Here is a 12,740-nt window from a genome sequence, read left to right as displayed (position 1 = left end):
TGAAATGGGAAAAATCAGTTTTGTCAGCTGGTGAAAATTCATCAAATTGTTTACTTTTCAGTATATATAAGGTTAATAAAACCTTAGAAAAAGTCACTTACCTGTTGCACCCTCGCAAAACCAACTGACCACAATAACTTTGCTCCCTTGCAATTGACCAAATTTAAAAATTTGCTTATTTACAATTGAAATGGGTTGTTTTCATACTGGATAGAACATGGTGTTGGTGTCCCACTACTTTGCCACTGGTGAGCTATATGTGAGTTCCAGGAAAGAGCTGCAATTCCTCTGAAGTTGACTTTCTCCATCTGTAAAGTGTAGCTAATTGTATCTGCCTTGTAGAAGTGTTATGAGGATTAGTGATCCCCAGCATCCAGCATTGCATCTGGCACATGGTAAACCCACCATAATTGGAAGCTAGTAACATGATTATGATGATGATTGATGACGATGATAATGTAGCTTGTAGTCCTGCAGGAAATGGAGGCAAAACAAGTTTAATGTAGCATAAAAACATATTCAGGTAGTTGTTCAGAAAATATATATTGAATACTTACTTGCTGTAAATCACTGTAGTAGTAATTTGGGGAAATAGTAAAAAGAATTGTAACTAGCTCATGCTGGCTGGGTAGGGTCTCAGATTGATCTTCTTATCCTAGATCTAATATGTGATGTTTCTGGATTGAAGTCTAGGCATTGGCAGTCTGCTTATCAAGGGAATGGCCAGGACCATTCTCTATGGTGCTCAACTTCTTTACATCCTCAAACACTAAGAGAGACAGTACTCTCTGTCAAGCCCAAGGCTAAGCCTTTGCCAAAGTCTCTCTGAGGCTTGAGTTCGCAGGGCCAGTAAGAGAGACCTGAAGCCACGGTTCTGCTGATCCTCAGACTTCCTGTGCTCCCTGCTGTCTGGGCTCCTGCTGCTGATCCCCCAGTTGATGGGACTGTGTTCAGTATCAGGCCTGAGAGAGGGTATATATCTTTTAGGCTCCTTTATACATTGTCCATTAGGCCATGGGCTATTTCTCTTTGGGGCCAGTTGTAGTCTGGTCAAGTACTGCAGCCTCCATTTCTGCCCCAATTAAAATACTCCATTTTTCTTATTCGTCTTTGAACCCCTCAGAAAAATTTTATTCACCTTTGAAGGCCCAGAATAAACATTAGCTCCTGACAAGATTCCACCCGGTCTTTCTAGGTATAATGTAAATCCTTATTATTCTCATTCTTTTTTTTTTTTTTTTTTTTTGCACTGAATCCCCATTTCCTAGTTCTCTTACAGCCTTCATCACATATCCTGATTTATGGTTGCCCATGTAAAGATGGTGCATTTCTGGAAGGCAGGAAATGTCTAACACATTCTGGTGTCTACTGAGATTAGAACACATTAACTAAGTGCTTGTTAAATGGCATTGATTTTAGAATCTTATCATTTGACCTCAAAACATATATAATTATCATAATAAATCCTAAGAAAATAGAATAAAAGTTGCTTACATTCACTTTTGGAATGTTTGGGGCCAAAGAGAGGAGACAAGGAGGCGAGGGGCTTATAAGTGAATGTGGATATGTATAATGTTCTGGGAATTTATTAATGAAGCTGTAAAGCATCTCAGTTCTCTTTGCTCAACTCCCTACTGGAACTTCTGCTCTATTTGAAAGCTGTTGTCTGGATCTCATCTTTCCCTTTACATTAGTGGGGGAGGTAATTAAGTGTTCCAAAACCAAATTATGTTTCAAAGTTCTATCTTTGTGTTGTGTCAGGTTTAGGACAAGGGGTAATGCTTTCTTTACTGATTTTTTTTTTAAATCATTGTAGGAGGATATTACAAATTTCTTGGCTTCTTTCTTTACCAGACTTGTGCCTCTCTTGGGCCCAACCTATGTTAATACTCTGATTTCCCTTCCTCTCTTCCATTAAAGTTACTCCAATAGGATATCCATATTTTCATAATGCCACCTCCAGTGCTTTGTGACAAGAAGAATGACCCACTACACATATGAAAGGAATTCCTGGTGGAAAGAGGCTGAATTGGGAGTCAACAGACTGGAAATCTAGTCCTGGTCCTTAAGTGGGTCGCCTTAGGCAAGTCCCTTAACCTCAAGGAGCATCAATCTCCGATCTGTAAGAGGAGCAATCAAATCTATTTCATGGTGTCTAGAGGCGAAACAGGTGACTGTTGGTAATGTGGCTAGAATACAGTAGCCATTCAATAACTCACAGAAATTGTAATTACTCTTGTTGCTATTATTATTATAGTACCCTTGGATCTTTTCTCTACCATTGTGCACATAGCTTCAACCTGGGTCTTTTCTTTCCTAAATTTTTTTTACCTCACAGTCTCTCTCCATTACCTTATCTCTAGTTGCCCACAATAATGGGTGTTCTGCTTATCCTAAAATCTCACATGGACAGGATTCATGATCTGCACCCTCAGTTACTTCAGCATTCTTCCCTCATTGCCATCAAGAGCCCCCACATTCTTCTAACCCCCTCTGCGGAAGATGTAGTGGCATCTCTCCTTCATTGTTCTCCCTACTTGCAGCTCTGAACAATTCTTTCTCAGATTTGTCCCTTTCTACTATTACCCTTAAGTCCTAGCAAATGTTATTTTAGATTTTAAATCATTTCAATAGTATGCAATACTAGGCTTTCTGTCTTCAGTCTTCTACTGTCTTCAGTCTTCTTCTCCTACTTCTACTAGGCTACTGCTCAGATCTTTGTCCTTGAAGACTGATTTCATCATATCACTGGGTAACTCAAGAATCTTTAAAAACTCTCTGCTCTATAATGCAAAGATTTTCACTTTTTGGCCTTGCTTTTATTTTCAAATAATGACAAAAATCATTTACTCCCAATTGATCAAAGACAAGTTAGTATTTTCATAGGAAATGAGTACTTAACTCTAAAAGAGAAACAAAACATATATATAATATTAAAAAACTGTTTATATATAGAGAGAAATTTTAGGACAATCATTATATAACCTATTAACACATCTTGCAAAATCTGAGCCTTGAATTTCTTTCCTTCACTTCAGCCCTGAAGTTGGCATGGCCTCAAGTTGGTAGAATTCTCTCTCAGAACTTGCTTTTTTGGGGGCATCCAGGTGGCTTAGTGGTTGAGCAACTGCCTTCGGCTCAGGGCATGATCCTGGGGTCCTGGGATCGAGTCTCACATCGAGCTCCCTGTGGGGACCCTGCTTCTCCCTCTGCCTGTGTCTCTGCCTCTCTCCCTGTGTCTCTCATGAATAAATAAATAAAATCCAAAAGCAAAAACAAAAAAGAACAAAGGGTCTTGCCTTTTTTTTTCCTCCCTGGGTAGAGTCCTAGGGTTGACATCTCCTTAGATCCAGAGCTGAGCTTCCAGAGCTGAGCTTCATCTCAGCTCTGGCCAGTGGCTTCTCCTAGACCAAGTCAGCCAGTGTTGACCACTTATATGAAGAATATTCTGACCAGGACAGCCCAGAGCTCCCTAGCCTGAGGTGGAGTGGGCCAGTGAGTACCAGGTTGCAAGAACAAGTCCATGGCACTTTCCTATTCCACAAAGTCTGTGCTTTGTAGGGCCTCCTCATTCTTTCCTACTTCTGATCTGGGTGATGGCTCTAGTTTGATAACTTGCTAAACAGAAGTGATAGGCCCTGATCCTGGTAGACATCATGACCTTATAGGTTCTGTTCAGATGCCTAATGGCTGTCCCTGAAAAAGGGATCTTACATAATTCTAGTTCTCACAGACTCTGCCCATAACCCTGAGAAGCTCCTTTCATTCTCTGTTCCAAAATGCAATGACAGTGCTGTTCCACTCCTACTTGACCCTACTGTCTGCTGGCAATTTCCTTCTTAGCAACAGGTTAAGGGTGAGCTTTACGTAGCCCAGTCTGTTTCCTCTGTATCTGCTTTCTCAGCTTGAACTGGAGCTTTTATTTCTGTAACCTGCTGAGCTTGTCCTGTTCTGGCTCCTGCAGCTGCTGCTGGGTCTCAGCTGTAGATCTTCAGCAACAATTACTGAGAAAGACAAATACCTTTCTCCAAAAAGAAAACAGTTTGCAAAGTCCAGCCCTGCCCAAATCACTGGGGTGTTAGGTTCTCACAGTGGTGCTGCGTGTCTCCATTCAGAATGACTAAGGGGCCCAGAAACTGCTCAGTGCTCCCAATCTGAGCATTCTTCTTTATAAAAAAAGTTTTTGCTGTGGAAGTCCCCCAATCATCACTTCAGTTGACGTGTTTGAATTGCACTGAAGTCTTTCACAGGTTGAAATTTGAAATTTTTTATATGACCACTTAATTCTGTTTTAATGTCCTTTGCTCCTTTTTTAAAAAAAATTCTTTTTATTGGAGTTCAATTTGCCAACATATAGCATAACACCCAGTGCTCATCCCATAAAGTGCCCCCCTCAGTGCCCATCACCCAGCCACCCCATCCCCCCGCCCACCTCCCTTTCCACTGCCCCTTGTTCATTTCCCAGAGTTAGGGGTCTCTCATGTTCTGTCTCCCTCTCTGATATTTCCCACTTATTTTCTCTCCTTTCCCCTTTATTCCCTTTCACTATTTTTTATATTCCCCAAATGAATGAGACCATATAATGTTTGTCCTTCTCCGATTGACTTATTTCACTCAGCATAATACCCTCCAGTTCCATCCACATCGAAGCAAATGGTGGGTATTTGTCATTTCTAATGGCTGAGTAATATTCCATTGTATACATAAACCACATCTTCTTTATCCTTTCATCTTTCGATGGACACCGAGGCTCCTTCCACAGTTTGGCTATCGTGGCCATTGCTGCTATAAACATCGGGGTGCAGGTGTCCTGACGTTTCCCTGCATCTGTATCTTTGGGGTAAATCCCCAGCAGTGCAATTGCTGGGTCATAGGGCAGATCTATTTTTAAGTCTTTGAGGAACCTCCAGACAGTTTTCCAGAGTGGCTGCACCAGTTCACATTCCCACCAACAGTAAAAGAGGGTTCCCCTTTCTCCACATCCTCTCCAACATTTGTTGTTTCCTGTCTTGTTAATTTTCCTCATTCTCACTGGTGTGAGGTGGTATCTCATTGTGGTTTTGATTTGTATTTCCCTGATGGCCAGTGATGCAAAGCATTTTCTCATGTGCGTTTTGGCCATGTCTATGTCTTCCTCTGTGAGATTTCTGTTCATGTCTTTTGCCCATTTCATGATTGGATTGTTTGTTTCTTTGCTGTTGAGTTTAATAAGTTCTTTATAGATCTTGGATACTAGCCCTTATCTGATAGGTCATTTGCAAATATCTTCTCCCATTCTGTAGGTTGTCTTTGAGTTTTGTGGTCTGTTTCTTTTGCTGTGCAGAAGCTTCTTATCTTGATGAAATCCCAATAATTCATTTTTGCTTTTGTTTCTCTTGCCTTCATGAATGTCCATGCTCATGGATTGGAAGAATTAATATTGTGAAAATGTCAATGTTACTCAGGGCAATTTACACATTTAATGCAATCCCTATCAAAATACCATGGACTTTCTTAGAGAGTTGGAACAATCATCTTAAGACCTGTGTGGAATCAGAAAAGACTCCGAATAGCCAGGGGAGTATTAAAAAAGAAAACCATAGCTGGGGGCATCACAATGCCAGATTTCAGGTTGTACTACAAAGCTGTGGTCATCAAGACAGTGTGGTACTGGCACAAAAACAGACACATAGCTCAATGGAACAGAATAGAGAATCCCAGAAGTGGACCCTCAACTTTATGGTCAACTAATATTCAACAAAGCAGGAAAGACTATCCACTGGAAAAAAGACAGTCTCTTCAATAAATTGTCCTGGGAAAATTGGACAGTCATGTGCAGAAGAATGAAACTAGACCATTCTCTTGCACCATACAAAAAGATAAACTCAAAATGGATGAAAGACCTAAATGTGAGACAAGAATCCATCAGAATCCTAGAGGAGAACACAGGCAACACCCTTTATGAACTTGGCCACAGCAACTTCTTCCTTTGCTCCTTTTTAGTTGTTTGTCATTTCTAACTCGATTCAGGACCTCCCGTTTCTTAGCTTCCAGAATCCGGGGAAAGCTGTGGCTAAGTAATACTCTTAATCACAAGCTGTAGCTCCCTCCTCCTCACTCTTTCTCCCACTCTGCCCTTTCCCTCTGACATCTCCTGTACCTCTTTCCTTGGTTTTCCTTATTTCTAGAGGAGCTAAGCAAACCTGTGCTGCATTTCCCACACTCCCCAGTTTTTCCGTTTCTTCTTCAGGCTTACAGCAGATTTTGCTTCTTCTCTCATCCCCTCTGCCAACTCTGCAGACCTTCCAAACTTGGCTCCAAGTGGCTGTCTCCCTGGAGGATCACTGTAACACAGCCACTGTTCCTGTAGCCATGTGGAGTCCCCAGAGCGTTTTCATCAAGTTACCAAGTAAGCCTCATGTAGCTCAGTTCTCTTGTCCTGGGTGATTCGTCAGAATTTAAACCCTTAGCACTATTGTAACTTGCATGTGGAGATGTTATTTGGTGGGTTCTCTGCTATTTCTGTGTGTAAACTCAGTCTTCCCACAAAAATGCTAAGTCTCGAGAACAGTAATTCTTTGATTTCTCTTAGAAATGCTCAGTTTCAAAAAAAAAAAAAAAAAGAAATGCTCAGTTTCCAATTAGTACCACTGTTTAATGGGGGCAGTGCCTGAAGGAGGATGATGTGACACAGGGCAAGTACTTCACTCAGGAGAAAGGGAAGGCTGGCCTCAGTGATCCCAGCCCCCAGGCCCCCACAAATGCCCCCCCCCATGCTGAAGCAATGCCTTGTGATCAGTGGGCAGCCTGAGGCTAAAGGGAAAATCAGTCACACTGATCCTGTCTGTATTGAAAATTTTATTATTTTGTTCATCATGGATATTTTTTGTATTCGTTTGATTTTGAAAGCATTGCATCGAAGTAGGATCTATCTTGATTTCTCCATGTTGTGGCACCCCACTTACCTCACCCTAGCGCCTATCCACTGGGGCTCTGTCATCAAACATGGGAAACTTTTGCTTGTAATTTATGTGTCTGCTGAAAAATGGGAAGAAGAGGGGCACCTGAGTGGCTCAGTTGGTAGAGCATTTGACTCTTAATCTTGGGTTTGTGAGTTCAAGCCCCATATTGGGTATGGAGATTACTTAAAAATAAAATCTTTTAGAAGAATTTTAAAAAATAATAAAAAGAAGGAAAGTAGAGATCCACTGACTTTGAGCAGTAGCTATGGAACTTCGGCAAGCATCTGACTCACGTGGAGGACTGGTCAAAACACAGATTGCTGGGCTCCACCCCTGACTCAGCCCAATCCGGGTAGACCAAGAATCTTTCTAGCAAGTTGCCTATGAAGCTGATGTTGCTACAGGGACACTGCTTTAGAAATCACTGACTTGGGAATTCCTCTGTGTCTGAAATTATTCAGCATAGATGAGGTGGGCACTCAAGGTGGGTTCTCTTTACTTAGTCTCTGAACACTTTTCTCCTTCCTTTTTTTTTTACTTAAGTAAGACCATTCTCAGCTTTTAGTTTTTTACAATGACTTTTCAGGGAAAAAATATATATTTTTTGTGGGCAGGGGAAAATGTCTTTATTAATTAAGCCTCAGAAAGAACTCTATAATATATTCTTTAAGTGTACAACCTGGTATGTTTTTACAGATTAGCAGACTTTATTTTTTTAGAGCAATTTGAGGCTTAAAGAAAAATTGAGCAGACAATATTCCCTACCTGCAACCACATAATTTCTCCTATTAACATCTTTCATTAGTGTGGTACATTTTTCACAATTAATGATTCAGTCTTAATATTGATATATTATTGTTAACTCCAGAAATTTAATTAGGGTCACTCTTTGTATATTCTATGTATATTTGACAAATATATAATAATGTGTCTCTACCATTACAGTATCATATAGACCAGTTTCACTGCCTTAAAAATCCCTTGTGCCTCCGCTATTCCTCCTTCCCTCCCACCTCCTGAACGTTTGGCAACCACTGATCTTTTTCACTGTCCCCATAGTTTTTCATTTTCCAGAACGTCTTATAGTTGGAATCATACAGTATGTTGTCTTTCAGATTGGTTTCATTCGCTTAGCAACATGCATTTCTGGTTCCTTGATCTGTTTGTGGCTCTATCGTTCATTTCTTTTATTAATGAAAAATATGCATTGTATGGATGGACCACAGTTTATCCACTCGGCTATTGAACATCTTGGTTGCTTGTAAGTTTTGGCAATCATGAACAAAGCTGCTATAACCTTTGTGTGCAGGTTTTTGTGTCAACCTAAGTTTTCAACTCATTTGGGTACACTGAGGAACTACAGTGAGTTTTAAAACCTGCCAGCACTGTAATTCCAGTGGAGAAATATTGGCATGGGCATACAGTCCTCGAACTGAGCACTGCTAGTACAGCAACTACTGCTTGCTACTTTTATTTTTTTTTAAGATTTTGTCTATTTATTTGGCAGAGAGAATGCACAAGCAGAGGGAGTGGCAGTGGGAGAAGGAGAAGCAGTCTCCTTGCTGAGCAGAGAGCCTGATGTGGGGGCTCCATCCCAGGACCCTGAGATCATGATCTGGGATCATGACCTGAGCTGAAGGCAGACACTTAATCAACTGAGCCCCCAGGCGTCCTTGCTTGCTACTTTTTATGGAGTCAATGAGTTTATTCATATAAGACACCCAGAAAAGTGCCTGGCAAATAGTAAGCACTCAATAAAGATTGCTGTCATCATCATCATCATCATTATCACAGTTACTATGCTTCAAACCCTGTACTTGGAGCTTCATGTACTTCATCTCTTCTCAAAGAACTTGGCAAGTTAGGATTCCTTTTTCTTGCTTTTGTATGGCTATCTGAAGCTTAGGGAGATTAAGTATCATGTCCAATGTCACAAAACTAGAGAGTGGTAGACAAAGACATAAACTGAGGCTTTTTTGATGCCAAGGCTTTAAAAACACTTCCATGGCAAGGCAAGAGCAGTTTATTTAAAAAGGTTAGAAAAAAATAATACTAATAATTAAACATTGGTATTTTTTAAAAGTCATTCTGAAAAAAAAAACAGGATTAATTTTATCAATGCTTGTGAAAAAATGCAAAACCATTGTGCTTTAATTACATGCCGTAATCATGAGTCTAACAATTGTAAATGGTTCATTGTGCATATTTGTACAAATTACAAAATGTGTTATAATTATTCCTACATTGTAAATAAATGGCAAGTGACTACATGCATGAAAAACATAATGAAATTACTTGTCAAGTACATTATTCTTATTAATGCAAAGGAATTCCATGTCACTGGAATTAACTTCTACCCAACCCCAAGATCAGCATTCCAGTCATAGCCATGCCTTTCTAAACTCCCCTGCTTGTCTCTGCCACTTCCTGAGATTAATACATTTCTTTACCATTTTCTCCCAAAGTCTTGGGAATGCCACCTTTAGTATAATGCAGTGGTTAAATGCTTAGACTCAAAAGACAGACGGGTGTAGGTTCAAATCCTATGTCTACCCTTTATGAACTGTGTCTTGATGTGGGGAACATTTCCTGCTAGGCCTTGATTCTTCATGCGTGCAGTGGCGATAAAATGGATCCTAAGGGATTGTTGTAAAGATAAAAAAAAAACCCACTATGTGTAAATAAATGCACACTTAGCACATGGTCTGGAGCATAAAAAGGAATCCATACATGTTGCTGCTGTGATTAGGGCCGAGTTCTCATAAATGCTCTTTAAATGGTAAGTCAGAGATTCTGCACCTTGGCGAGATGGGGATGAACGTGTGGAAACAAGAGGGTATTACTTAGTGGTAAGTAATATTTTAAAAGATTCATTAAACACAAATCAAAATTTTATTTCTAGACATTTTACACAGAACCGAGGAGACACTTAACAATGAGACAGGTCTCTTGTATCACAAAACTCATGTGCCAGAGGGGGAAGATAGGTATGTGAGAGTATAAAGTAACGAACAATAAAGTGTCATAAAAAGGTACAAACACTGGGGCTCTGGATAGTTTTGGTTTCTGGCAATAGTAAACCACGAGAAAGAGCACTTAACTGCTTACCGTCACCTGATAGAGACCTGCAGCTAAATTCAAATCCATGCAAAATGAAGCCTTCTGGAGGTAGAGCCACACAGAGCTGGTGCATCTGCAAATCCAGCTGGAAATGCGACTGCTAAAGCTTTAACATTGGTACACACAAGTGGGGTTACATTCAAGTTCTGGGCATAGCATAACTCTAATTTTGGTTGTTGATATCACATACAAGAAAAGAGCGCAGTATCAAATATTGAAGCTATATTTAATGCCTCAGTGTCACATTTCTAACCAATAGCTATTAACCAAAAAAGCCACGATTGACTCCTGGCCACTTCAGAAAATAACCTAATAACTTGATACAGAAATGAGAAGCTGAGAACCACAGGCTAGCTGTGAAAGATTTCTATGGCTCTCAAGGGGTGATGAAATCCTTCTATGGACACTGAGACTCCCTTGTAAACTTCCTGTGAGCTGCTTTTCTGACTTACTCATCTTTGTGTCCCTCAGGTCCTAGCAAAGGTCCTGTCACTCAGACTCTTGTCAAAAAGTTTATTGTATGTAAGTGGATTGCATTATTAGATTTTAAAGACTTGCAAAACTACTGAGCTGTTCCATAAAAAGAATGAACTTAATTAAAGCATACGAGGCCTATGATACATAAGTAAGAATTAATGCTTGGGGAATTCAATTTTTTTAAAGGACTATAAATTAACACTCTAGAAAGTATCTTTAGCTAAGTGCTTGTTATTATATTTATTAATAAATATAATTAATTATAATAAATAATGGCATTCTTCCTTTTTGTAGGAAAATAATGCTAACAACTACCCGTGGGGAAAATGTTTTAAATTGTTTCTTCCAGAAATGAAGAATAGCATTTTGTTCAGTTGTCCATTTTCTTGACTAGTTTTCATTAGTTTTACTACAAATTTGTTATTTTTAATTTTTAAATTATAAAATTCCAAACTTAACACTTGTCTGAAACAAATTTAGGAATTAAAAATGGAAATCATTCATTTCCTCCACCTTCTGTTCCTGATTCTGACTTTTTGGTGTATCCTCTTTCTAACATATGCATCAACCTATGTCCTTCTCATTTTAAGCTAGTCTTTTATATAAATTCAAATTTTATCTAGGCATATATCAGGATGCTATAACCAAATACCATAGACTGGGTAGCACACAAACAATAGGAAGTTATTTCTCACAGTTCTGGAGGCTGGAAGTCTGAGGACAAGATGCCAATATGATCAAGTGAGACCGCTCTTCAGGTTGTAGCTTCTTGCTGTGAACTCCTGTGATGGGTGGGCTTTGGGAGCCCTGTGGGAACTCATCTAAAAGGCTCCTTTTGGAGTAAGGATTTAAACATGAATTTTGGAGCACACAAATAGACCATAGTAGCATACATAGTAAAAGTACTCAAACAAAAAGGAGAAAAATATAAAAATATAAAAATATAATATAAATAATAATAATAATAATTGTCATCTCTCCCTACACCTAATTTCCATTTCTCAAAATGAGTACTAGTATTTTCAATTGCTTTTATTTTTTATCTTCTGGAGCTTTCCTTTATAAGTTAAATAAAATATTTATGGTTCATAATTCACAATTTATATGTTATGTTTTAATTCTAAATAGTGAAAGATGAGGAACTTTGTACACATAGTTTCTTAACCACAATCCTTCCAATTTCTTGCTTTTTAAAAAAGGATTTATTCTTATTTTTCAAGGCCAGAATCTATATTTACAAAATGATCTTTAACTATGATTCAGCATTCTCCGATTTATCTGTAGATTGTTTCTAAAAACTTAAACCAAATAAAAATCACATAGTTATTAAATATTCTTCATTGCCAAGTCAGGTTTTCTTTTTGCTCTAAAAAAATAAAGAACTAAAATACTGTGTATCTGAACACTACTACTGAGAAAAAATATATCCTACATGCCAAAGAACATGGATTTGCATCTTTAGTTTTTCTATCTTCTTTTAGGTTAATGCTTGGTTGCTATGGTTCCTTGTATCTCATTTTGTAGTCTTTCTTGCATTCTTTTTCTGTTTTGCTTTTTTCTAGAGAAATCATTTTCCCACGAGATGGATGAATGTAAACTTTCCAAATCCATACAAAGCTGAAAATATTTTATTCTTATATTTGATAATTTATATAGGTATAAAATTTCAGCTTGAAAATTATTTTTCCTTGGGCCTTTGAAGGTGGGCAATTTGGTATTCTAGAATTCAGTGTTATTGATGAGAAGCCTGGTGCCAGTTGTGTTTTCATTTCTTTGTAGGTAGGTGGGAGTCCTGTTCTAGCAAAATACTTCATGATTCTAACTTGTAGCTATTTGCTGATTGAATCAAATAGCTCTTAAAAACTTATTAAATAACATTTTTCTGTCACTTTTTTAAAAAAGCTTTGGGAATTACCTATTGATCTTCTATATTATAAATTGAAGATTTATCATTCAGTTCCCCAAGTAGTCTTCCATTCCACCTATCTTTCAATGAACTGATAATTTTGATTAGATCAGTATTAATATTTTTATGATTATGACCATGCAAACTTTATTCAAAGCTACTTGTATATCTTTTTGCTCTCCCTAGAGTAATTCACTTCTTTTTTATGTTCATTTTTTTTTACATAACCTCAAGATTTTATTGTCTTCATGATATAACAAAATATGAAGCTTAGAACTGGATTGCTTGGTCCTTTC

At 38.5% G+C, this 12,740-nt stretch overlaps 1 long non-coding RNA gene across 1 annotated transcript in view; it reads left to right on the top strand.

Annotated features, from left to right (window-relative positions):
* Nucleotides 1-6,233: 6,233 nt before the first annotated feature.
* Nucleotides 6,234-12,740, top strand: part of LOC118350490 (uncharacterized) — a 97,275-nt gene continuing 90,768 nt past the window's right edge. Inside the window, exon 1 of the long non-coding RNA XR_004804384.2 lies at nt 6,234-6,388. This is a non-coding gene — a long non-coding RNA (uncharacterized LOC118350490). The remainder of the gene's footprint in view (nt 6,389-12,740) is intronic.

Source organism: Canis lupus, chromosome 12, assembly GCF_003254725.2.
Source record: "Canis lupus dingo isolate Sandy chromosome 12, ASM325472v2, whole genome shotgun sequence".
Lineage (NCBI taxonomy): Eukaryota > Metazoa > Chordata > Mammalia > Carnivora > Canidae > Canis > Canis lupus.
This window is presented reverse-complemented; position numbering and strand designations above follow the sequence as displayed.